Source organism: Chlamydotis macqueenii, chromosome 5, assembly GCF_036417535.1.
Source record: "Chlamydotis macqueenii isolate bChlMac1 chromosome 5, bChlMac1.mat, whole genome shotgun sequence".
Classification (NCBI taxonomy): Eukaryota; Metazoa; Chordata; class Aves; order Otidiformes; family Otididae; genus Chlamydotis; species Chlamydotis macqueenii.
The window spans coordinates 52,774,464-52,798,719 of NC_141560.1; the positions used below are offsets into that span (position 1 = coordinate 52,774,464).

Below are 24,256 nucleotides of genomic sequence, written 5' to 3' on the forward strand. Positions count from 1 at the left end.
GGATAGTAAGTACTCATGTATAGTATATTCTCACAAAACTTACAAATTCACAGGTATTCTTGTTTAGAAATATGGATGTGTTAGTAACATAGAAATGTCGAAAGTGATAAGTCTGCACATGAAAGAGTAGCTCACCAGTTAGGGTAAGACCTGTAACTTCTCTTCTCTGTACAGGAGTGCAGATAGATGGCACAGTTACCCTGTCAGAACTTCTAGGGAAGAATGATTTGTGTAGTTTTCCCTCTTTCCTCATCCATGTTTGTACGTGTGGTTTGCCATCTTTGTGTTAAAATGTTCTGCAGTATTCTCTTATGTTCTGTGTCATTTTGGGAGGTCAGGCAGTTGTCCTAAAGATTGTTTCTCTCAGCTCCTGAAGTTGTTACCTCTTACTTTGAAATTTGCTATTGGTTTCGAACAGCAATATGCCACCAAGTTTATTTTGAGTAGCAAGAAGCTGCAATAAACTCACCTGGAGACAAAAATCTATAACAAGATAAAGGGAAGTATTCCAAAGCCAGCCTGAAATTTTATATTGATTCTCAGAGGAAAATGGTTGTTTATGGATAATAACCATATATAATGGTATAATTGGTACATAAAGCCAGAAGAAAAAGCAAGAAAACCAGTGTGAATTTGTCAGGAAAATCAGATTTGTTCAGGAGTTTGTTATTAATGTATAAAATACAAGCAAGACAAGTGTAAACAAACTTAGAGTACAAAAGGTGACTGTTCTGACTTTAACAGCTTACTAAGTTCATTACACTGGGATATTTCAATATAGTAACAGATTGCTTGTTAGGGATTGAAATACTATCTGAGATGGATCGTACGAGGTAAGGGTCTGAATTTTTTACGTCCAAGCCTTCAGTTACACAAACACTTTGTCATCATTGCACTTTCCTCTGCTGTCTTCCTGCTTCACCTTGACTGTTTGCAGGGGTATAATACTGTAGACACAGTTTTCTCCCAGTGCTGAACCGTGTCTGAATCTGGATGAATAACAGAAAATGACTGCAGGGTGGGGAAAATAAAGGCATTGTCTACAGTAAAAGGTGTATAGTGAGTTTATCAGAATAGCTTCTGTAAAGTTAGTTGTAGTGGTTAGGCAGGAAAAATACTCAATAGTTAAAGCATTGTTGATTTCTAAGCCTAATTATACAAGCTCAGCACACTTAATGTAGCTTCACTGTAATATTTACAATTCCTTTTGCAGGTAGCACTATCTAGCAGAATGAAAGGATCTTGCTTTTTTCTGAACGGTAACTTTTGGAATTAATTTTCCACTTGAAAACATACCATACACTAGGATGGCATCCGTTTTTACTTGTCATAGATCCTTCTGGACTGTATTATAGTATCAGTTCATCTTGCTTTTTAATTAATGGCAAAAATATCCTAGCTAAGTGTCATGTATGGTTAATCTAACTTTTACCTGAGGAGGCTGTGTTCACCTGTATGTAGGGCACTGGCTCACAGTACAGGATAATATGTTTTGTACAGAGAATGGTCCTGTTAACAAATTCTTCACTGACAGAAGTTGATATTGTAATTATTCAGATATCTACCAGAAGCAAGGTTCTGGACAAAGTCTTTAAGAGACTTTGAGCTTATACATAAAACACATTAATTTTCATGTTGCTGCCTTACTTATTAAACATCGGTCAATTATTAAGTTTATTTTTACAGAAATATGTTTTTGAGCGTGCATGGTTATGTATGAGTCTTTGTTGTGTATGTCATGTGTAGTAACACAGTAGTAAAATAGGTTCAAAGTAAACCAGCTTCAAAATAGGCCAAGCTTCTGACGTAAGGACAACAGAGAACAGGTTATTAGTGTAAAATAAGATTTCTGCCACTTCATTGGTAACACAGTGTTTGTAAGAAAGTCCTAGTTTCTAACATCTGTGAGCCTTTGAAGGCTATCACTATCACATCCAATTGAATCCCAGATTGGCCACAGCTTGTTCAGAGATGCTCTTCCTCCCTCCAAAAAACCTTCACTCTTATTCCGTTATTAATGGTCTGGCTAAATCAGGTTTTTTTTCATTCTATAGTAAAACACATGGCTGAGGCTGATCCTATTCCTTCTCGTTTTTCTATCTACTTCATACTACATAAAAAGGCTGCTCAGAAGCTGTGTCCAGTGTAGAAGTGGATGGCTTCATTATTTATCTATTTTTCTCACCTTGGCTCCTTAGTGAATTTGAGCTTCCAGTTTCTTGATGACTGTAATCCAGTGTTAGTCATGTCCTGAAAAAAGTGTTGAAGGGTTGAATCATAGCTCCTTTAAGGCACCCTCCACACATTGTAGTGATAATGATGTTAAGCTAAAGTGCTGCTATTAAATTTAATTTTGAACTAAAATTAATTCAAAATTTATTTAGTTAAGTGCAGTATGGTGGGTATCGACTTTTTTGTTGTAGGTTTATCTTCAGGTTTTTGCATGTGAAATTTATTGCATGTACAGGTCTCCAACATGCCAGTGCTTCTTGGCACACTCTAAGTTGCACACTGTCTTGTTGAAGCGTATTCATCGGAATCATCTTTAATAAGAGAGTTGGAGAATTGTAATCTTCAGTGGCAAACTGTAATTTCTCAAGTTGTTTGAGGTAAACATAGTATGCACTTAAATTGATTATTAGTATACCTTATACATAGGATTGCATGCTGCTCTCATGTTTCTGTTTTTCTTTAGGATAGGAGTTATGTGGTGCAAAGAGGCCATGACTGTAGGTAATGTCATCCACTGAATATTTTTTCAGTCCAGAAATTCATAAAATAACTTTCAATAGAATTCTTGTTTGCATAAAATGTTATCTGGCAGTGTTTTTTTTATTGCAGAATAATATAAAGGTAGAAGAACTTGGTTACCATTTTGCTGAAAAGATATATAGCCTTTACATGTAAAATCCTTTCTCCTTCGTACATGCCATAAAAAGTAATATGTATATGTGTATGTGCTTGTGTATGTATATATATATATCTCAGGATTATATGAAATGAAAACAATTCTTCTTTTACAACATTATGTGGTTTGTCTTTGAGTGTTGTTCCGGTATGAACTACATCTTGCATTTGCAGTAACGTGTTCATCTTGCAGCTTGGTCACGAGTATTACTTGTTAATAGGATGAGTCGATCTCAGAGACTATAGCACATTCTGGTGCTTTAGTCAACCAAGTACCATTGTTGTTTAGCTGCAGGGAAACTACATTCCTGTGTATATTTAATTCTGACATAATTTATGTGAAATGCTAAGCCTGAAATAAAGGTGGTGTGCCTGTGATTCCCCAAATCACCTCTAGTGCTTCTGGCAATGTTTTCTGCCCTCTGGCTGTTAAGAAACAGGTGTCTGAACTGCTAATACGCGTTCATTATCTGGTGTTACTGACTTGCTGCTCTAATGATCAGTTTGTTCTAGCATGTCCTCTGTTGATACTGCAACCTGACAATATTTCTTCTTCACCTCAAAAGTGTATGTCTTGGGTAAATAGTTCTTCAATATACCCTGAAGTTTAAGAAATTGTTTAGCTTTTCTACAGAATCTTTACCTTTGATTCCTTTTTGAGACCTGTAGGAGGCCAGCAAGCTCCTCAATCTCAGGAACTTCTTACTTTCAATGTACTTTTAAAATCTTTAACTATCTACTCTTCAGAATCTCTCTTAATTATTGGGGCATTATATTTCAGTTGCAGTAGTGACCATTGTTTCCTTTTGCCTTCTCATGGAAGGTCAGAATATATTCTGCATCCAAACTGCTTTTGTTCCAAATGTAGCTGTTGAAAATAGATATGTGAATAATTCCATTGTTGTGAGACAATGCTGTGTGTGCTTCCCTTTTATTTAGAGGAATCTGAATAGGGATTTTTATGCTGGTTTTTAAATACTTAAGATATAATAAATTGCCAGTTGAAGCAAGGGAGAAACTATTTTGACAATGTATTGTGCTATTCAAAGATAGAAAATAAGATGACTTGCAAGCTATGTGAGGATCTGGAGTTCTACTGAGAATTTTATTGGCTGCCTGCCATTCTGTAAATAGCAGGTAATGAAAAGTGGTACTTAGAAACAGTTAGAGGTGAGCTTTTTCCCTGAATTACCATGGCAGTGCCTTTATTAGCAGCAATTTAAGAAGATTTGTGCCAACTGTGACTCATGATTTTGTCTTACAAAAGGTAGCAAAAGACTTGTGCAAGGGGCACTTCTACTCTTCAAGCTTCAAAGCTTTAGCAACATTTCTCTTCATGCTGTAATTCTCTCAGGATTTCCATTGCTTCCCTGCATACTAGGAGTCTATCTTCTGATTTAATCAATTTTGCTCATAGTTTGTGTGACATTGGAGAGATACTAATATTTCAAATAAACTAATGGACCAATTAGCTCTACAGGATTGAGCATCTTTTTGATCTGTTGTGCACTTCTCCACTTCACTGGAGAAATTGTACTGCTGGGTCAGATGGTAAAATCATGGCAGAGATAGGAGGAAGTTACAATTGGTCCTAGAATTGGAAAGAAGTTATTTCTGTATTACAAATGTCTAAGTAATTCAGGAGTTTTTCAAGAGGTTTATTCTATTAAATCCCCCCTGGGATATTCTGTTATGTGTGGCTTTCATGGTGTATCTGTCCTTCCCTCCCTTTAGGAATGGAAAGTGAGCGTGAGCTGTTAGCTGAAAGTGAAAGACTAGTTGATTCATGTAAAGTAGATAGAACATCTTATGAAGTAGAATTATCATATTTCAGCTTGTCCAAGTTGTAAATATAACATTAAATACAAAAGCTGTTATAATTGGTTTTTATGTAAAACACATTCATTATTTCTTTTGAAATAAGGGAAAGGTGGCTTGTGTTATTAAGCAAATTATTGGTTCTGAAGTTCAGTTGTACAATGGTATATTGGCTGTGGGTAAGTCTGTATATCTCAGTGCATCGTTTTAAAAAAATGTAGTCAGTTGTGATGTACATTTTAAATGGTGGGCATATTACTGTGAAATGTGCTCTTCTCTGTCTCAGGATCTTTTTTAATAGTACATTTGCTACAGGCATTATTTAGGCAGTCAAATGTTGACAAAATAATAATGATACAGTTCTTTACTGTCTCATTGTTGTACTCTGACCATTAGAAGATAGCATGATAGAACTGTGAAAAATACTTCTGTGGCTTAAAACAAAGGGAAGAGCCAGAAACCCTTACTGTAAGTTAAATTTACTTACATTCATAGATTTGCATTTGAGTGTCTGCAAAGTAAAGTGAAAAAAATTAATTAAAAAAATTAATTGCTTTGGAAGCCTTATTTGGGGTTGTGAGATCACTAGTGGTGGACCTAAAACCACTACTAGCCCTGACTGAATCTCTTCAAATATATGGTGATTAACAGACAACATAGAACAGGTAACGCTATTTGTGTATCCAGATTCCTCTGCTGTCAATCCCTTAGCTCCCCTTGCTCTTTCATGCTCAGTGCTTGAAAGGACAGTGATTAATTTTTGCGTCATGTTGACCGTCCTCAACAAGATACACATTGTGTTCAGTTCAGTTGCAAATCAGTTGGGGAGGAGCATGAAAAGGGCCTCCTGAAAATGCTTACTGTCTTTATATGAGTTAGCCTAGAGCTGGCTAAGTGCACTGTGCTGACTTTTTGGATCGTATGCAGTATAGATTCCTCTGGGAAGCTGCTGATTCTGAAGGCATGAAGTCCTGCTGTTTTTGAGCCAAAAGACAGCAGCCTGGGTGAAGTTCATCAGTTACCATGGGACCTAGCCACCACTGATGGGGATGCATGAACTTCATGTGCTGGCTTCAGGCAGCTGTATATTTTTCTCTTATTTCTAACCTGGGAGAGTTTTTTACCTACTCCTGAGAAAAATACATCCTGGGGGTTTGGGGTTTTTGTTTGTTTCTTTGTTTAGTGTTATGTTTTGTTTTGTTTTTCTTGGTGTGTCGTCCCCCTCTATCCCCCGACTGTCTTGTGTCTAAGTTACTTCTCCCATGGGTTTTTTTTGTTGATTGGTGTGTCAGATCATTGAAAAATTGGGCTGGCTTGAAAAGTAATGGCATACATGTTTCTGAATACAGATACTGTTAGAAAGGGCTTGTTTATCTTGCAACTTAAATAGAACCAGGCTCTGATTGTCTATTCTCTTTACTAGAAAATGGACAGTAATGAGATCATTTGTATTTTGTTGAAGGAGGGGCGTTGTTTGATGTGTAGTATATGCTTGGGTTTTTTGACAGACAGGCTTTTCTTTTAAGTCTTGAAAGCTTGGTGTTTTTCTAAACTTCAACTGACTTTGCAATCCTCATTACCTAGTTTTAGCGTTAGTCTTTTCAGTGAATTGAATTGCCATGATTGCTGGGAGAGCAATCAGGGTTCGAATCAACATAGGACTTCTTATAGGCTTGTTGAAACTAATCTGAATATCATTAGTGTAGATTTAAAAGTTGGGATGAACTTTCTTGGTAACTCAAATATAATTTAAGTTGATTTAATCTATAGGACAATTATATACTCCTTCATTTGCTAAAGAGCACCACTTTCAAAGCTTTATTTAGCAAGCTCTGAAACTCAGGGTAAATCCTGATAAAGCCCAGTTCTTTGCTTTGTTTCTGATCTGCTGAAGTCATGTGTTCATTACTTGGCTATGTGTGTGCTGTCAAGCAGGCTGGCACGAAAGTGGTGCTGAGAATGCAGTGCTTACAAAAATGAGTCTTTGGGATGACTCTAGTCTGGTCCTGGGGTCTGAAACTCATTAGCAGTTAGTGTGCCTCTTCTGGTGTTATTTCATCCAAAAAAAAGCATCCATTTCATGCACTTTGAGATAGTCCATGATGCAGACCAAAGTATGGTGTAGGTTTCTCTTGTAAAAGCTCAATCCTGATGTGAACTAGAAGTTTGATGTAGGCAGAATCATCATCTAAATGCCTCCTTTCATTTTGACACAATGCTTTTAAATGGTACAATTTAAAAAAAAAAAAGGTAAAGTTACAAAACGTATTGATTACTCTTTGCAGAAGGCAGTGGAAAAATTTCTATTAAAATATTTTAACATTTCTCAAGGCTGTTTTTTGTACACGGTCATTTCAGATGGCACGAATAAATATGCATGTTTATTACCATTCTAGAGAAAAGTAGCAATTGCAGCAACAAAATATGCAGAGTGATCTAATTCCTGACGGAAGGACTTGATAAACTGAGTCAAGAGCCAGCATGGAAATATGTAAAACTTAGGAACAGGCTTGAAGCCCTGAAGTAATACTTGCAGAAAATACTAATGGAATGTATAGCTACACAGTCCTTGAAGTAATAGAAGTGCAACTATGTTCCACAACATTAGCAGCTTTTGATTTGTGCAAACAACTTGTTTACACTTGAAGTTATACAGCAAGCGATAGAATGAGGTTTCTGCTGATAACATTCAGTAGCAGTGTAAGGTCCAATAACTTTTTTTCTTTACATTTTTATGAGAGATTTCAGTATATTATTAACACCAGGAAGTAGAGGGAGGTGGGTTCCCCCCACCCCCTGATTAATTCATGCCTATTTTAGGAAAATGGATCTAGAAATGTTGATTAATAAATTTTAGCTAAAATAGTTTTTTGATTTTGTGCTCTAAAAATAGGAGAGTTGCGTTTCAGAATGTTACTGGAACATAGTGTTGTTCATTGCTGAATAGAAATCATGGCAGACTGATACTTAATCTACTTTTAAGAAGAAAACACAGTATTATGAAAGTTATTACAAATAGTTATTTGGAAACTCAATAACATTTACAAGATTATGCATAAAATATATCCTAAATAGTTTTATGCATGTTATTTCCATGTTTAATTCAAATGTTGGGTTTGTTACCCTATTTTAGAAATAAAATTTCTACATGTACTACATCTTTGTAAACCTTTTGCAAATAGTTTCTGCCTTTTGTTATTTACCTGCCCTTAACATTGGGGAGGGGAAAGAAAACTCATCTAGAATGGTATTTCATGTAAAGTTCAAGATAGCTATATTGCCAGGCTTTTGGAGCAGGTATGTGTGCTTCCCAGTTTCTGACTGGGGATGTTGATTGGGCGAGAGGGTTGACATGGAGCTTGTAAGTTCTGTGACTTGCTTTCTATAAGACTGGGGATAGTCCTACTGCCAACCTTGCAGTGCTTGCAGTCTTAAATATAAAATTATCTGCTACAATGGTTAAAACTGAGAGGGGGTAATCTTATCCTTAGTGTTTCCTTTTTTTTTTACCAAAATTTAGAGATGTCAGTGTTTTACAAGATTAATTTTTTCCTATTTGAGTCCTGGGCTTTGAGTCCCACTAACTTACCTTCTTAAGAAGTTTCCAGCTGAGGAGCAGTTGTGGGTTGGAGGTCTGTGCTCAATATGCTCATCACTTGGAGCCTTAAACCTGAAAAGGTGAAAGTCAACAAAGCTGTCACTTTCCATATTCTTGCACTACTTTGAATTAGTTTTAATGGATTAGATATAGTTATATTTCACTGGATTCTACGTTTTATAGTAATGAGGCACTAGACAGTTTGAGAAAACTCAATGTAGAAGTGGAATGTATTTTAGTATTGACAGTGCAAGTGAAGTTATGATTGCTGTTGGGAATAATTATCTATAGAAATCCTAGATTTTAGCATTTGTGGATTGTGAGCATATGGAGAGAAATCAATGAGACCTCCATCCTTAAGGAAACCTTTATGTACCAAACCTGGGAAATTAATATGATCATTGCAAGCTGGCATTGCTGAGCCCTCATTACCCAGTGAATACATGATGGAACATCATGGGGAGCATCGTGTCTCTGCAGTTAACACTGAAATTTTGAGTTATAAGTATGATGTGTGTGCTTTATATCACCTGGATTACTGCTTACTTACAAATTTAAAATCTAGTTTATTCTGTGTTGGGACCGCACTGTTTTTACAATTTTTTTTTAATTTTTTTTTTTTAACATTGTCTTAGCTGGATCCAGGAATTCTGAAGTGTTTAGTTTACCCTAGTTTTGTTTCTGTACTTGGGTTTGCATATTGAAGGCCATTCAATTGAACAATTCTCTTTTTGCTGATGTATGTATCCTTGGGAAAATTATTTAGAAGACAGGGGAATGTGTAGAATAGTTAAAGATGAATGGTAAATTGTTTGTCATTTGTAATTGCTGTTACGTTTGACCTGGAAACCAATATTATAAGCATCTGTATGTGTAAAGTGGATATCATGTTGCAAAGGTTTAAATCTTAAGTGTCGATGTCTCCGTAAGCCTTACATGAAGATGCCAACTCTAAGATTTTTAGAACTATGAGTTGATAAGGGCAGCAGACACAGTGCTTCCATTTAAAAGCATAGCCAAGTATAGTGATACGTTTTCTGATTTAGAGAAAATTATACTCAAGAATATTTTAGCTGTTCTTTTTGTCTTCCACACAAATCTAACAATGAAAGAAAACTGATCAGTCTGGTGATGGAAACTGTCAACCAAAACTAGCTTTGTCGTAAGAAAATAAAATAAAATTTAAGTTAGGAGAAACTAAAGTGCTTGATAAATGTACAGAAAATTTAGTCTCTCCTCAGACTGTGTCAAGCTTACAGAGAGCCCCACCAATAAATTTCAATCAGATCTGAAAACCTCACCAGAAATGAAGAGTTTTCTTCCTGCTCCTTACCCTTAGGGTCTTCCTTGAGAATAGTATATTAAGCGTAAGATATGCCTGGAACCCTATAGTTGACTGTCAGCATTTATTTAGCAACTGAGTTAAGAATAATTGAAAATCTGTAGGTTTTTAAAGCAAAAACCTGATATTGAATCATGAGCTTGCCTAAAGTAAAACACTGATAATTTGCAGAGAAACTGTTTACCATTAGTCTTGTGTGCAATATTAATTATCAAGTTGCATAAGAAAGGAGTGATGGCATGCACTACTATGTACAGTAAGATCTTCCAGGAAAAGTAATATTTTGTTAGAATCTGTTTTATAGAACCATGAGAAAGAGATGTATATATAAGGAACAAAAACTTAAAATCTTCAAGTGCATCAGTAGATTGATTTAAGAAGTAGGGAGTCTGTGGCAGCAGGTGAAACAATTTGTTCTGAAGGACTCCTCAGTAATCTTGTACTTGAAGAGGAAAATAAGTGATCTTTTAGCTGCAGTAAGGAAAAGTAAATGTCTTCAAAAACAGTAGTCGTTTTGGAGCATGAAAATGATTTTGTTTTCTAGAGCTGACATGGAGCCATTTGTTTCAGATGACATTAATGTATGTATTTTGACATGTGCTGTTCAGATATTCATTCTGAATAATTAATTAATTTCCATTCACTTTCTCCAGCTTTACTGCAGTTAGTTACTAGAATTTCCATTTTAGGAATGGACACAATTTAAGATCACCCTCTCTGCTCTGCTACATGTTAACAGATTCTCATTGGAAATTAGAGTGTTTCTGTTCACGTGGATGTGATGGGAAGCTATCTTTGAAGTTTTAACTCTCTCTTTTCTGTACATTCTGTATAGAAAAACCACTGAAGCAGCCTACTGTAATTCACTTTGATACCTATAGAGGCTTTAAAATGTTAAGAATGGGTTATTTCTAAGTTTTTTTTTTTCAACCTCCTTAATATCGTATATTCCAAAATGTGCTCACAGATCACTAGAGTAGTATTAGCTACTTTAGGTGACATTTTTTGCTTGGCTATTTGTATTTTGTCCACTGTCCTGAATCTTTCTTGGATTCTGACACTTATTTATCTACTGTTTAAATGTCTCTTTTGGCAGCTTTAATTTCTTTGGTATCTGAATTTTAGTGATAGGATGTTTCTTGAGCTGAAAATTTTTAAAAAGCTGCTGATTTGTACAAGAAAGCTTTTTGTGCACAGGATAATAAATTTATTTTCAGAGTTTATTTTCACATTAAATTTTCAGCTTGAAATCTTTGTTTTGATTGTTATTAGGAATGAGAAACACATTTTAACATTTATCTATTTTAGCCTGTTTTATACATAAAACCTGCACCTCAGATAATTAACATCAATTGAAAAACTACTGGTTCATGAAAATGAGTCAACAGCCAAGCACAAAATCAGACATAAAGACAAGAAGAGTAATAAAAGAGAGAAAGCTTTTGAAATTAACCTTCCCTCATTTATATAAATGCATAATGTGAAAAATGCTGGTGGGTTAGGGTTAGTTATGCTCTAGTGCAATGGCACAAAATGTCCTCAATTTCCCTTGTTTCTTTCCTTTTGTGTTTTGCCATTTTAACCGTTGTTATGTACTGACTACTTTTCTGCAGCCGTGTTTCAAAGTTTAATAGAATAATAAAGCAATCACTGATCGATGGAATCTTTATCTGGAGTTAATGTTCCACTACTTTCACAAAAATGAACAGCTTCAAATAGTCAGTTTGTTCTGAAGTAGCCATCTAATTTAAGGGATGCATTTGTGACCTTGGACCAGAACGTTCTAATCCCATCGCCTGAAGCTGTGCTTTTAACCAGATGATTTGCCTTGTCTTTTCACCTGCACTGAACAGTTTCTATTTATGTTTAAATACAGCTTTTGTTTTTCTGAGTTGAAGCCATCCTTTAAACAACCAGACCTTGTGACATAGGACTTTCCGCCTTCAGAACGCTTTTTTTTTTTTGGCTGGGGCTGTCAGACTGAAGCAGGCGTCTTTCACTACTGGCTACTGCCAACATGGTATCTGAGAACAGCGCTGTGTAAATGTTTTCCCTTTTCTTTGTCTGTATTTTTGCTAAATCTGTATTTCCAGTCAATATGCCTGATAACTAATGGTGCTATGCCATGGTGGAACGAAGCTCCCCATCCCCTCCAAAGCAAACTGTAACATAAGACTAGAACTATTGTGGAGTTTGGAAAATAAATTATGAAAAAGCTTATTCAAAACAGTCAGGCATCTGTGGGGAGACACCCTTGTTCTTTCGGCTAGCGAGATAAATATTCAAGGTCATGTTTCTGAAGGGAAAGGTAAGAAATCTCTTAAATTAGATGGCTACTTCAGAACAACCTGAAGCTGTTAGTTTTTGTGAAAGTAGTGGAACAACAACTCCAGATAAAGAGCTTTATTATTCTAGTAAACTTTGGTGGGCAAGAGATGAGCACGGTGGACAAAGAACAAGCAACAGACATCATCTACCTGGACTTGTACAAAGTATTTGACACTGTCCCGCACGACATCCTTCTCTCAACTGGAGAGGTATGGCTTTGATGAACAGACCACTCAGTGGATAAGGAGTTGGCTGGATGGCCGCACTCAGAGAGTGGTGGTCAACGGCTCAATGTCCAAGTGCAGACCAGTCATGAGTGGCATTCCTTAGGGATCCGTGTTGGGCCCGGCTCTGTTCAACATCTTTGTCGGTGACATGGACAGTGGGATAGAGTGCACCCTCAGCAAGTTCGCCGATGACACCAAGCTGTGTGGTGCTGTCGACACGCTGGAAGGGGGGATGCCATCCAGAGGGACCTTGACAGGCTGGAGAGGTGGGCCCGTGCCAACCTCATGAAGTTCAACCAGGCCAAGTGCAAGATCCTGCATGTTGGTCATGGCAATCCCAGGCACAAATATAGGCTGGGTGGGGAATGGATCGAGACCAGCCCTTGAGGAGAGGGACTTGGGAGTGATGGTAGATGAGAAGTATAACATGAGAAGACAATGCACCCATGCAGCTCAGAAGGCCAACCGCATCCTGGGCTGCATCAAGAGGAGTGTGGCCAGCAGGTCAAGGGAGGTGATTCTGCCCCTCTACTCTGCCCTGGTGAGACCCCACCTGGAGTACTGTGTCCAGTTCTAGAGCCCCCAACCCAAGAAGGACCTGGGCCAGTTGGAGAAGGTCCAGAGGAGGGCCACGAAGATGATGAGAAGGCTGGAGACCTCTCCTATGAGGACAGGCTGAGAGAGTTGGGGCTGTTCAGCCTGGAGAAGAGGAGGCTCTGGTGAGACCTTATAGTGGTCTTCCAGTACCTCAAGGGGGCCCACAAGAAAGATGGTGAGAGACTATTCAGTAGGGCCTGTTGTGATAGGATGAGGGGTAATGGTTTCAAAATAGAGGGAGGTAGATTAGATTTGATATTAGGAAAAAATTTTTGACAATGAGGGTTGGTGGAACACTGGAAGAGGTTGCCCAGAGAAGTGGTTTATGCCCCATCCCTGGAAACATTCAAGCCCAGGTTGGATGAGGCTCTGAGCAACCTGATCTGGTTGGGGATGTCCCTGCTCCTTGCAGGGGGGTTGGACTAGATGACCTCTGAAGGTCCCTTCCAATCCTAACCATTCTGTGATTCTATGATTCTAAATGTGATGGTGAAAAGGCAGATTTTTTTTTTTTAATAGAGCTAAAACTACTTTTTTTTTTTTTCATTTTCTTTCTAAATTCTGCTGTTGACTTTACTGTGAAACCTTAGGAGTTTATTTAACCTATTCCCCATAATTTGAACTATCAGATAAACAGATAAACTCTTAAGTTCTAAGAGTATTTCCAGTAAGAGATCTACATTTGAACTTGTGCAAGTTTTAAGATTATTAGTACAGATGAAACAGCTTGGAGTTAATTTCAATATGCAGTTTATGCTTTTCTAGTGATTCTGTGTCTAAAATTGAAAAGATACCACATAACATAAAAAGAGGATGGTACATTGTTCAGAGTAATGGTGAATATAGGTAATGCAAAATTAAAGAACACTCAGCAGTAATAGTACATATTTGGGTGTCAGCTAGGGACCTTAACTCGGCTGTGCTTGTGTTTTGTTTTGTGATTTTTTTTTTTTTGAGGTATTAGACGGAAGCTTTTAATATTTTCAATTTTCTTGTATTACTTTAATCATATACATTTAATCAGTTATTTAATGAGTCCTAGACATTTTCTCTTGTTCTTCTTGATTTCTGATTCCTCTGATTTCTCTTAAAGGTTCTTCCTGTTACCCTCACTCACTGCCTTGTATCATAGAATCATAGAGCAGAATCATATCCTGCACCTCCAGACCCTTTGCTAGTTTTTTGTCTTAGTTTATTGTTAAATATTTTCACGAAAGAAGTTGCTTTGCCTTTTCTCTCCAGACAATTTGTCTGGGGGTTAGATTTTTGACGGGGAGAAAAAATGGTAAATGCAGTGTCCATTAAACAAACAAAACCTCTACCAGGATTGCTGTGAAGTCAAGGAAAAAAAGTAATTCACTCTCATGGGAAATAAATAGAACTTTTGCTTCCTAAACATGTTTATTACTAACAATGATGCAGGTAAATAATTTTTATCATGCAAGTGACACTGCAAGAATCATCTCATGAAATGAGCCAGAGAACTCAGCCTTTCTCCAGCCCTCCAGTGGATAACAATTCTACCTTCTGTTCCCTCCTCTTTGTGGTTGCCAGAGCTACTGGGAGAGAATAAATAAAGGGAAGTTGTAGAATATTCTGCCTTATTTAATAGCTTGCTGAAGGGGAGCTTTTTTGACCATTTTTACAGCCTTTAAAAGAATGAAATAAGTTCGGAGTTTGGCAAGTGGGTTGCTTTCTTGTGGGGATTTTTTGGCCTTTATTAAGAATAATCCTGGAATATTATAGAATCATAGAATGGTTAGGGTTGGAAGGGACCTTCAAAGGTCATCTAGCCCAACCCCCCTGCAAGGAGCAGGGACATCCCCAACCAGATCAGGTTGCTCAGAGCCTCATTCAATCTGGCCTTGAACGTTTCCAGGGATGAGGCATCCACCACCTCTCTGGGCAATCTCTTCCAGTGTTCTACAACCCTCATTGTCAAAAATTTCTTCCTAATATCTAATCTAAATCTACCTCCCTCTTTTTTGAAACTGTTATCCCTAGTCCTGTCACAACATCCTTGTGCAACAAGAGATCTTGGTTTGGATTTTGGAAATACGCTTTTGAAAGTGTTGACTTTTGATGCTTTCTCTTCCTTCACAATACTAACTTGCAGCAAGGTCATTGTCCTCTTTGTAGTAAGAGAAGATTGTCTCAAAACTATATGTTCGATGATAGTCTGGGGATGTTATAGTATTTTCACCTACTTTGAAATTACTTTAAGGAGATTGCAAGTTATTTGTCTTTTTTTTTTTCCTATGTTAATATACAGAGTAAAAATTTTGAATGTTGTCCATTCAAGAAAGAATAATCTTTGTCAGTGAAGGATATACGATACTGTCTTGTAGCAGTACCGGAGGCCCATTGTAATGGATTTTTTTCTGCACTGGAAAAAAAAAATAACAGTCCAATAACTCTACCAGTGCTGAAAATATCATCGTACTTGCCCTGCTGTTCTATTTAGGCATTTTATTTGATGTGCAATTTTCAGCCATTTATTCAAAATCTTTAATGTTTCTACTACATGTTTTTAATTTATATATTCACTTAATGGAATGTTCACCATACTCATGCACAATCTCTCATTCTACACTGTGCTAAAGCATATTTTTAAAATGTGATTCTGTTTATAATTCCAAATTCTACGTACTTTACAAACTTTGACACAGTGGAATAAAAGGTTCTCAAATAAGAATGCTTCAAGCTGGTATTGAGTCTGTTGCTTTCAGAGTGGCTTAAACTTTCTCCCACCACCAGCTGCTCTTTGCAGCACCAAAAAGGGGCATTCCTGGTGCCAGAGTTGGAATTTAGCTAATCCAAACAAGAAACCAGAGTTCCCAAAGAGAATGAATTAGATTAACATCTGAAATTCAACTCAAGATCTGGGAGGGGAGCAGAAGAGCATGTTAATCTTAAAATAAATTTGAAATATAAATCAAATATTTCAAGTATTACAGGACTTTTGATCACCTTGTCCTGCTTGTATTGTAAAAGAGCTTTATTTTAGGCAAGAGCAAACTTAAAATGAAGCTAAGCAGAGAGGGATGACGGAGGAATGCTAATCATTCAGAGTTGCATAATAGAAATATAGCCAAATTTGAAAAGCAGTAAGACTGGCTGAATAACTTGCATAAAATATATTTATTTATTTACCTATGTTATGGCACTGTTAAATTGCAGAATTGTGTTTCCAATTGCTAGGAAATGTAAACTGTATAAAAACAAATTCCAAGTATTCATTACAGTAGTTTGCAAAAAAAAAAAAAGGCGGTTTTGAGGACAGAGCTGAAGTAAATTATGTATTGAGAAGCCAAGGAGTAATTTTTGGACTAGTAATGAAAAATAATATCTCTTTAGAAACTGCTTGAAGTTTCAATGAGTTCTACTTGCTTTTGAGGTGCTTATGCATGTTTCATATATATAAGTGTTCAAATACATTGTTTGGTTTCACTTTGATAAATTTAATATCTTGAATATTCTACACTCAGTCATGCAGATTGTTACTACTTTTCTTAATTTCTTAAGAAAATAAGTTTTATGAATGACTCATGTTGTCTCTGCTGGTCAGCTTGTCCATGCAGTTATTCTCTGCAGTGCCTTTTAGATATCTGAACTACTTTAAACCAAGTCTGACAAAGATCAAAGTTCTCAAATATATGAAAACTTTTCTGAATGTAGGTGGCTTAGCAGAGCTATAAATTGTATGTTACGGTTGTGAAGAGAGTAAGCCTTCCTACCGTAAGCTGGTTGCCAGAGAATCCATGTAAAGCTCAAACTTTTCCCAGTTGCATTTGATTAGGTAGAGGGAAATCCAGCTAGACATAGGAAGTCAAATTTTATGAGTTATGCTGTGCATGGAATTGCTTGCTGTAACGGTAGACCTTGACGTTTTGGGGGAGAAAAGTTGTAGGAAACTTCACTGTTTTCAGTACTTAGGGCCTCCTTCCATCTGCTGTGAACGGTATAGTTAGTTGGGCTAGAGTAGGTTGTGTCTGTGCATTTCTCACTGTGATTCTTTGGATGTGGGTTGCATGGAATATTGCAACAGCTTTTTGACAGGTAGACTTGGCTGGTGAGATGCTTTCTGCTTGACCGTACATAAATTTGGGAAAAAGAAGTGATCTTTACACTGATCTGAGATTCAAAAAGATGATAAAAGTGTATTTGCTGTCAATTTGCACAGCAAGCAATGTCCTACTGGAAACAGGGTATGTAAACTTTTGTTTTCTTAATACTATTTAAACTGATAGGAATGATACCTAAATCATAAAGCCTGTGTAAATGGTAACTGGTTTCAATAATCATATTTAGGATTACCTCAGAAACCTCCTTTATTAGCTGCTGTATCAGATACACACTTCATCTTTCAAGGACTATCACTAACTTATTCTGTCACCTGAGGAAGAGAGTCCTTATATGTTACTTCTGTCAGCTCTTCCTAGTACTCAAGCTGAGTGGAATTAGTTTATCCACATCAATGTTTCAACAGTGAGTAAAAATAAAATTTTATTCAATATTAACAATTCTGCTCGAAACAAGCCAAGTTATTTTACAAAGCTCTTTAAATTCTAAAGCTTGTTGATAATGTACTATACCTCTCACATTTGGGAACTAGGTCTTTAAAATGGCTTATTTCGTAGGTGCAGATGTATTTCATAGATACAGATGCAATATTAGGGAGATATCTAATAGTCAGTATATGTCAGAGGAAACATTTTAAATTTATGCCTGCCTTTTCTTTTTCTCTTGCATTGGTATTGCTGGTCTTATTTAATTTTTGTCTCAACAAGCACTAAGTCTCGCTTCTCTCCTTACAATATTTCATCTTTAAATCCTACCAAAAACTTAAAAAACAATTTCTGAATAAAGCAAAAGATTTTTTGCCAGACTTCTATGATACATTATTTGCACTGCAGTAGCATGTAGGAAACACAGATGTGGACTCCATAAGCACAGCACAAATTAAAAATGGACTGACTCAGCTTTAGTGATTTCAGTTCTGTATACATGCTTCATTAGCTCTGAGTAATCTTTCACATTTTTTTCATGTTTTTTTTTGACAAGGTCTCTACCTTACATGACTGCAAACTGTTACTGGATTTTATGTTCCGTAAGGAAAGAATTTGTGGAAAAGTAGATTTTTTGGGGGGGAAACAAACAAACAGGAAAAGGAAGACTGAAAAAGGTATTCTCATCACATTCAAATCCCAGGTAGATGAAGGGAGTTGTCAGGGAAGGATGCTATTTAGCTAGGTTACATCATTTCTATTTTTCAGAGATACTGTTCTTGAAGAACTAAGGCTATTGGTGTAGTACGTAGTTTGCTGGAAAACAGGTAAATAATGTTAATTCTATTTGTCCCAGGCTACTGTATTCACCCTTCTTTTTTTCTTTTTTTTTCCTTCTTCCTTTCAAAACTTTTTGACAGATGCTAAGGTTAATTAATTTTAATTTTAATTTGACTTTTTCCTTGGGTTGCTGACAGTTCCTTTTACACCACGGGGACCTTTCTTTTCCAACTCACTTTGTGTTTCAGTAAGAAGTGGAGCATCTAATGGAAACTTCTTCATGAATAAGTGAACTCAACTGGAACACAGCCAAACACTGTCAGAACTGGCTCCCTGAATCCCAGTTTTGTGTTTTACTATGATATGAGAGATTAGATTCATTAACCTCTCATTAGAAACATGTCAATGCTAAAATCCCACAGTACGCTAGATTCAGCCTATTAGAAATCCCAAAAGGCCAGTTAACATAAAAGAATTAACATTTCTTATTCCAGAAGTTAATATTAGAATCCTCATTTGGCTCCATTCCATTTAATTGATATGGTAACTTGTTAGGTGCTTTTTCCTTTAGAATTAGCAGAAAATTTGTTGCTTGAGACAGAACTGATAAAGATAAAAAAGCTTTTATCATAGTGGAAAGACAAGCACTTCCAGTTCAAAAATGTTTGTTTCATTATTACATTTTCTAAATATCTGTATAGGGACTATTGCATGTATAGAATATGGTATATATTTTACCTATAAATCATAGAATCATAGAATGGTTAGGGTTGGAAGGGACCTTCAGAGGTCATCTAGTCCAACCCCCCTGCAAGGAGCAGGGACATCCCCAACTCGATCAGGTTGCTCAGAGCCTCATCCAGCCTGGCCTTGAACATTTCCAGGGATGGGCATCCACCACCTCTCTGGGCAACCTCTTCCAGTGTTCTACAACCCTCATTGTCAAAAATTTTTTCCTAATATCTAATCTAAGTCTACCTCCCTCTAATTTGAAACCATTACGCTTCGTCCTATCACAACAGGCCCTACTGAATAGTCTCTCACCATTTTTCTTGTAGGCCCCCTTGAGGTACTGGAAGGCCACTATAAAGTCTCTACGGAGCCTACTCTTCTCCAGGCTGAACAGCCCCAACTCTCTCAGCCTGTCCTCATAGGAAAGGTGCTCCAGCCCTCTCATCATCTTTGTGGCCCTCCTCTGGACCTTCTCCAACTGGTCCATGTCCTTCTTGTGTTGGGGGCTCCAGAACTGGGCACAGTACTCCAGGTGGGGTCTCACCAGGGCAGAGTAAAGGGGCAGAATCACCTCCCTTGACCTGCTGGCCACACTCCTCTTGATGCAACCCAGGATGCGGTTGGCCTTCTGGGCCACAAGAGCACATTGCCGGCTCATGTTGAGCTTCTCATCCACCAGCACTCCCAAGTCCTTCTCCTCAGGGCTGCTCTCGATCCATTCTCCGCCCAGCCTATGTTTGTGCCTGGGATTGCCACGACCCAGGTGCAGGATCTTGCACTTGGCCTGTTATTAAATGTAATAACACTTGCAAAAGTTATACCCGTATGAGTGATATTTTAACTTAGACAGAACTTGCTATTTATAGAAGGATATTAAATCCTATTCGAGCAGATCCAAATGCATCCAGATATTAAAGCACTGTGTTTAATTCCAAGTAGAGTTCAGAGTATGAGGTGGAATGAAACGTCTTTTCCATTGCCTTTTGACCTAAGGAGCTTTCTCCTCTAATGAGAATAAGCACTGCAAAATAATTTGAGTAAAATGGAATTCATTCTTCATCAGTCACAGTACATAGCTTCTGTTCAAGCTTGATGCAAATGCCAGTTAAAAGCCATAAAACAAGTAGCAAATGACCCTTTACTAGCAGTACATTTTTGTGTATATTCATCTGCAAAAAAAAAGAAATTTCCATTTTGTGTGGTTATTATAAAAAGCATGAAATAATGCTTTTGAATTACTTAATGTCATTGCTTGACATGGAAAATAATATTTTCAAGACATTGCACTTTGTTATGCAGAGCTATACTTATCAGCAACCATTATTAGGATATTTGACTGCTATTTCAAAGTATGTAAGAGTTGAACACAGAGTCATTAGTAGGGAAATGATAAAGAGTTAGACTGATGGAACCATACTCTGCCATCCCTGAGACAGAAACAGGAACAGGCACCAGAAAAAACACAAAGTCAGGGGGATCTTGTGTTCTCCTCTGCCAGCCAGAAGGCACTAGCTTAAAGGAAGAGAGTGAATGGAGGCAAGTTCATGCTCAGGGTAGCAGACAAACCCCATCCTTGCCCACCTTGCCTTCCCAGGTGCTTCTGTACAACAGGTATGAGGCTCTGGATGTGGAAGGTCAATCAACAGACTGTGTGGATGATGGTCCGTCTACACCAGAGGTGTTGCCAAGGTCAGAAATGACTAGCCCCTGTATCACAAACACCTCCATGAGGAAAACAGGGGTTATAGTGGTAGGTGACTTGCTTCTGAGAGGAACAGAGAGTCCAGTATGCCAGAGAGACCCTCTTCCTAGGGAAGTCTGCTGCTTCCCAGGGGCCTGGGTTAAGGACATCCCTAGGAAACTTCTTAGCCCTCAGACTGTTACCTGTTATTGCACTTCTCTGTGGGTGGCGATAAAGGCAAAACACATCAAAGGTGATCAAAAGAAAATTCAGGGCCTTGCGGCAGTTGGTAAGGGAATCCAGAGCACAGGTAGTTTTTTTCTCTGTCCTTCCAGTTGTAGGCAGTGATTTTGGAAGAAACAGATGAACCCAGTCTATTAATACATGGCTCCGTGGCTGGTGTCACTGACACAATTTTGAGTTTTGCGGTAATGAGATAGTCTACACAGCACTAAACCTGCTGCCATCAGGTGGGATTCACCTTTCTCAAAGGAGGAAGAAGGTATTTGCTCATGAGCTAGCTGGGCTGACTGACAGAGCTTTAAACCAGGCATAGGATGACACACCAAAGTTAGAGGAATGGCATGCTAGTGAGGGCTCTCAGCCTGTTGCTCTGAGACCTACTGGTTACACTGGAGCACACCCGAAATCTTACAGAGATGAGCCAGGGGCTCCTGAGGTAATGGGAGCCAACAGGGAAATACCAGTGAAATACCTCAAAGGAATTAAGGTGTGTTCCTCTGAAAAAGTGACACAGCCTACAGATGAGTTGAAGTGCCTCTGCACCAATGCACACGGCATAAGCAATGAACAGGAGGTGTGCTGCTAGAAAGCTGCAACCTAGTTATCATTACTGAAACTTGGTGGGACAAATTCCATGACTGGAGTGTGGCTGTCGATGGCAAGAACCTGTTTAGAAGGGACAGAAGAGGAAGGAGAGGTGGACGGGTTGCACTCTACGTCAAGAAATAGTTAGATTGTGAAGAGTTCTCTCTGAAGAAGAGCCATGAGCAGGTTGAAAGCATATGGGTAAGAATCAGAGAGAGTCAACAAAGGAAACTTTGTGTTTGGTGTTTACTGCAGGCTACCTGACCAAAAGGGAACCTATTGATGGAGCCTTCTTACTCCAGCTACAGGAAGTATTGCACTTGCCAGCTCTCATCCTGCTGGGGGACTTCAACTACTCTGACATCTTCTGGAGAAGCATCAGTGAGCTGTAGGCAATCCAGGAGACTCCTGGAGTTCATTGAGGATGATTTCTTAAGCCAGGTAATCTATAGCCAATCCAGAGGGGAAGCGTTACTGGACGTGTTGGTCACCAGCACAGGTGAGCTAATTAGTGACGTCAAGATTGGAGGCAGCTTGGACTGCAGTGATCATGCACTGGTGGAGTTTGCAACCCTGAGGAATATGGGTCAGGCAAAGACTAAAGTCAGCATGCTGAATTTTAGGAAAGCAAACTTCCAGCTGTTCAAGGAGTTAGTCAATAGAACTCCCTGGGAAACTGCCCTCAGGGGCGAGGGAGCAGAACAGAGCTGGCAGATCACAGATGCTTTCCACAGAGCACAAGAGCTCTTGATCTCCATGTGTAAGAAGTCAGGAAAGGAAGACAAGAGACCGGCATGGCTGAGTCAAAAGCTGCTGGTTAAACTAAAGTGCAAGAAGGAAATGCATACACAGTGGAAGCGGAGACAGGTATCCTGAGAAGAGCCTAGGGACCTGCTCAGTTTTGCAGGTGTGGGGTCACGAAGGCCAAGGTACAGCTGGAGCTGAACTTAGCGAGGTGTGCAAAGAATAAGAAGAAAGGTGTCTATAGGTATGTCAGACAGAAAAGGGAAAGGTCAAAGAAGGTGTACCCCCTGGATGAGCACAACAGGCAAACTGGTAACAACGGACAAGAAGGCGGCTGAGGTACTGAACAGCTTTTTTTGCCTCAGTCTTCACTGGCAACCTCTCTTCCCACTTCTCTCAACTGGATGGACTTGAAGGCAGGGATTTAGGGGAGCAAAGTGCTTCCCACTGTAAAAGAAGATGAGGTTCAAGACCACCTGAAGAACCTGAACATGCATAAGTCTGTGAGACCTGATGAGATGCATCCCAGAGTCCTGAGGGAATTGGCTGATGTAGTTGCCAAGCCACTCTCCATGATATTTTAGAAGTCATGGCAGTCAGGCAGAGTCCCCAGTGACTGGAAAAAGGGAAAGATTACACTCACTTTTAAAAAGGGTAGGATGGAGGATGCTGGGAACTACCAACCTGTCAGCCTCACTTTTGTGCCTGGGAAGATCACAGAACAGATCCTCCTAGAAGCTGAGTTAAGGCACAGGGAGATGGTTTGAGACAGCCAGCATGGCTCTACCAAAGGCAAGTGTTGCCTGACGAACCCAGTCACCGATACAGGTGAGGGGGTGAAGGGATTGAGAGCAGCCCTGTGGAGAGGGACTTGGGGGTACTGATGGATGAAAAGCTGGACATGAGCCAACAATGTGTGCTTGCAGCCTGGAAAGCCAACCTTAGCATGGGCTCCTTCAAAAGAAGCATGGCAAACAATTCGATGGAGGTGATTCTACCCCTCTATTCAGCTCCAGTGAGACCTCACTTGAAGTACTACATCCAGCTCTGGAGTCCTCAATACAGGAAAGACATGGACTTGTTGAAGCACGTCCAGAGGAGGGCCACAAAAATCATCAGAGGGATTGAACACCCCTTCTGTGAGGAAAGGCTAGGAGAGTGCTAGGGTTGTTCAACCTGGAGAAGAGAAGGCTTTGGGGACACTTTATTGCAGCCTTTTAGTACTTAAAGGGAGCTTAAAGAAAGATGGGGACAGGCTTTTTAGCAGGGTCTATAGTGATTGGACAGGGCATAATGGTTTTAAACTAAAAGAAGGTAGACTCAGACTATATAGATATAAGGAAGAAATTATTTACAGAGGGTGGTGGAACACTGAAACAGGTTGCCCAGAGAGGTGGTGGATGCCCCATCCCTGGAATCGTTCAAGGGCAGGTTGAATGAGGCTCTGAGCAACCTGATCTGGTTGGAGATGTCCCTCCTCCTTACAGGGGCGTCGGACTAGATGACCTTTGAAGGTCCCTTCCAACCAAACCATTCTATGATTCTATGAAATGCCTTAAAAGTATGTTTAAAAGTAGTAGGCACTGATAGGGTTTTGCCGGACTGAAGTATTAACGTACATATGGCATTCATTAGTACACACTTAGTCTATGCAAACTCAGATTTTTTTTCTGTGAAACATGCTACTGTGCATAACCCATATAGATCATTAAATGAAAATTTAATTTCTGTAGCCAGCCTATGAATTTAGGGCCAAAATGTTCTTTGTATTCCAGCTTTGATTTGAGATTGCTGCTAATAAGAGCAGACTTAAGTGGTATCTTATCTCTTTTATTAACAAAAAAGGGAATCCAAAATATGTAAGTTGATTCCAGAAGGTGTAAAGCAAATCAATTCTGCAGATTCACTTTATTTTTCCGTTGTTACTAGGATTAATCCTACAGCACTTTAGATAATTTCAATCACTTACCTTAGGCAGGATATGATAAGGTTATATTTGACTAGTGATGTAGCCTTTTTATGTCCTCTGCAAAACAAAACGGCAAATGAAAGTGAAATCCCAGGACGTTTCGTTTCCACTTAAGCTACTAAATAACTTTAAATACCATTTTATGTTTTCTGTTAGCAGACTTTCACTACTGCAGAGGAGCAGAGAGCAAAAGCGAC

General features: G+C 38.5%; 1 protein-coding gene across 4 annotated transcripts in view; it reads left to right on the plus strand.

Annotated features, from left to right (window-relative positions):
- Nucleotides 1-24,256, plus strand: part of CHID1 (chitinase domain containing 1) — a 131,578-nt gene that overhangs the window by 55,454 nt on the left and 51,868 nt on the right. The gene's annotated exons all lie outside the window — the stretch shown is intronic.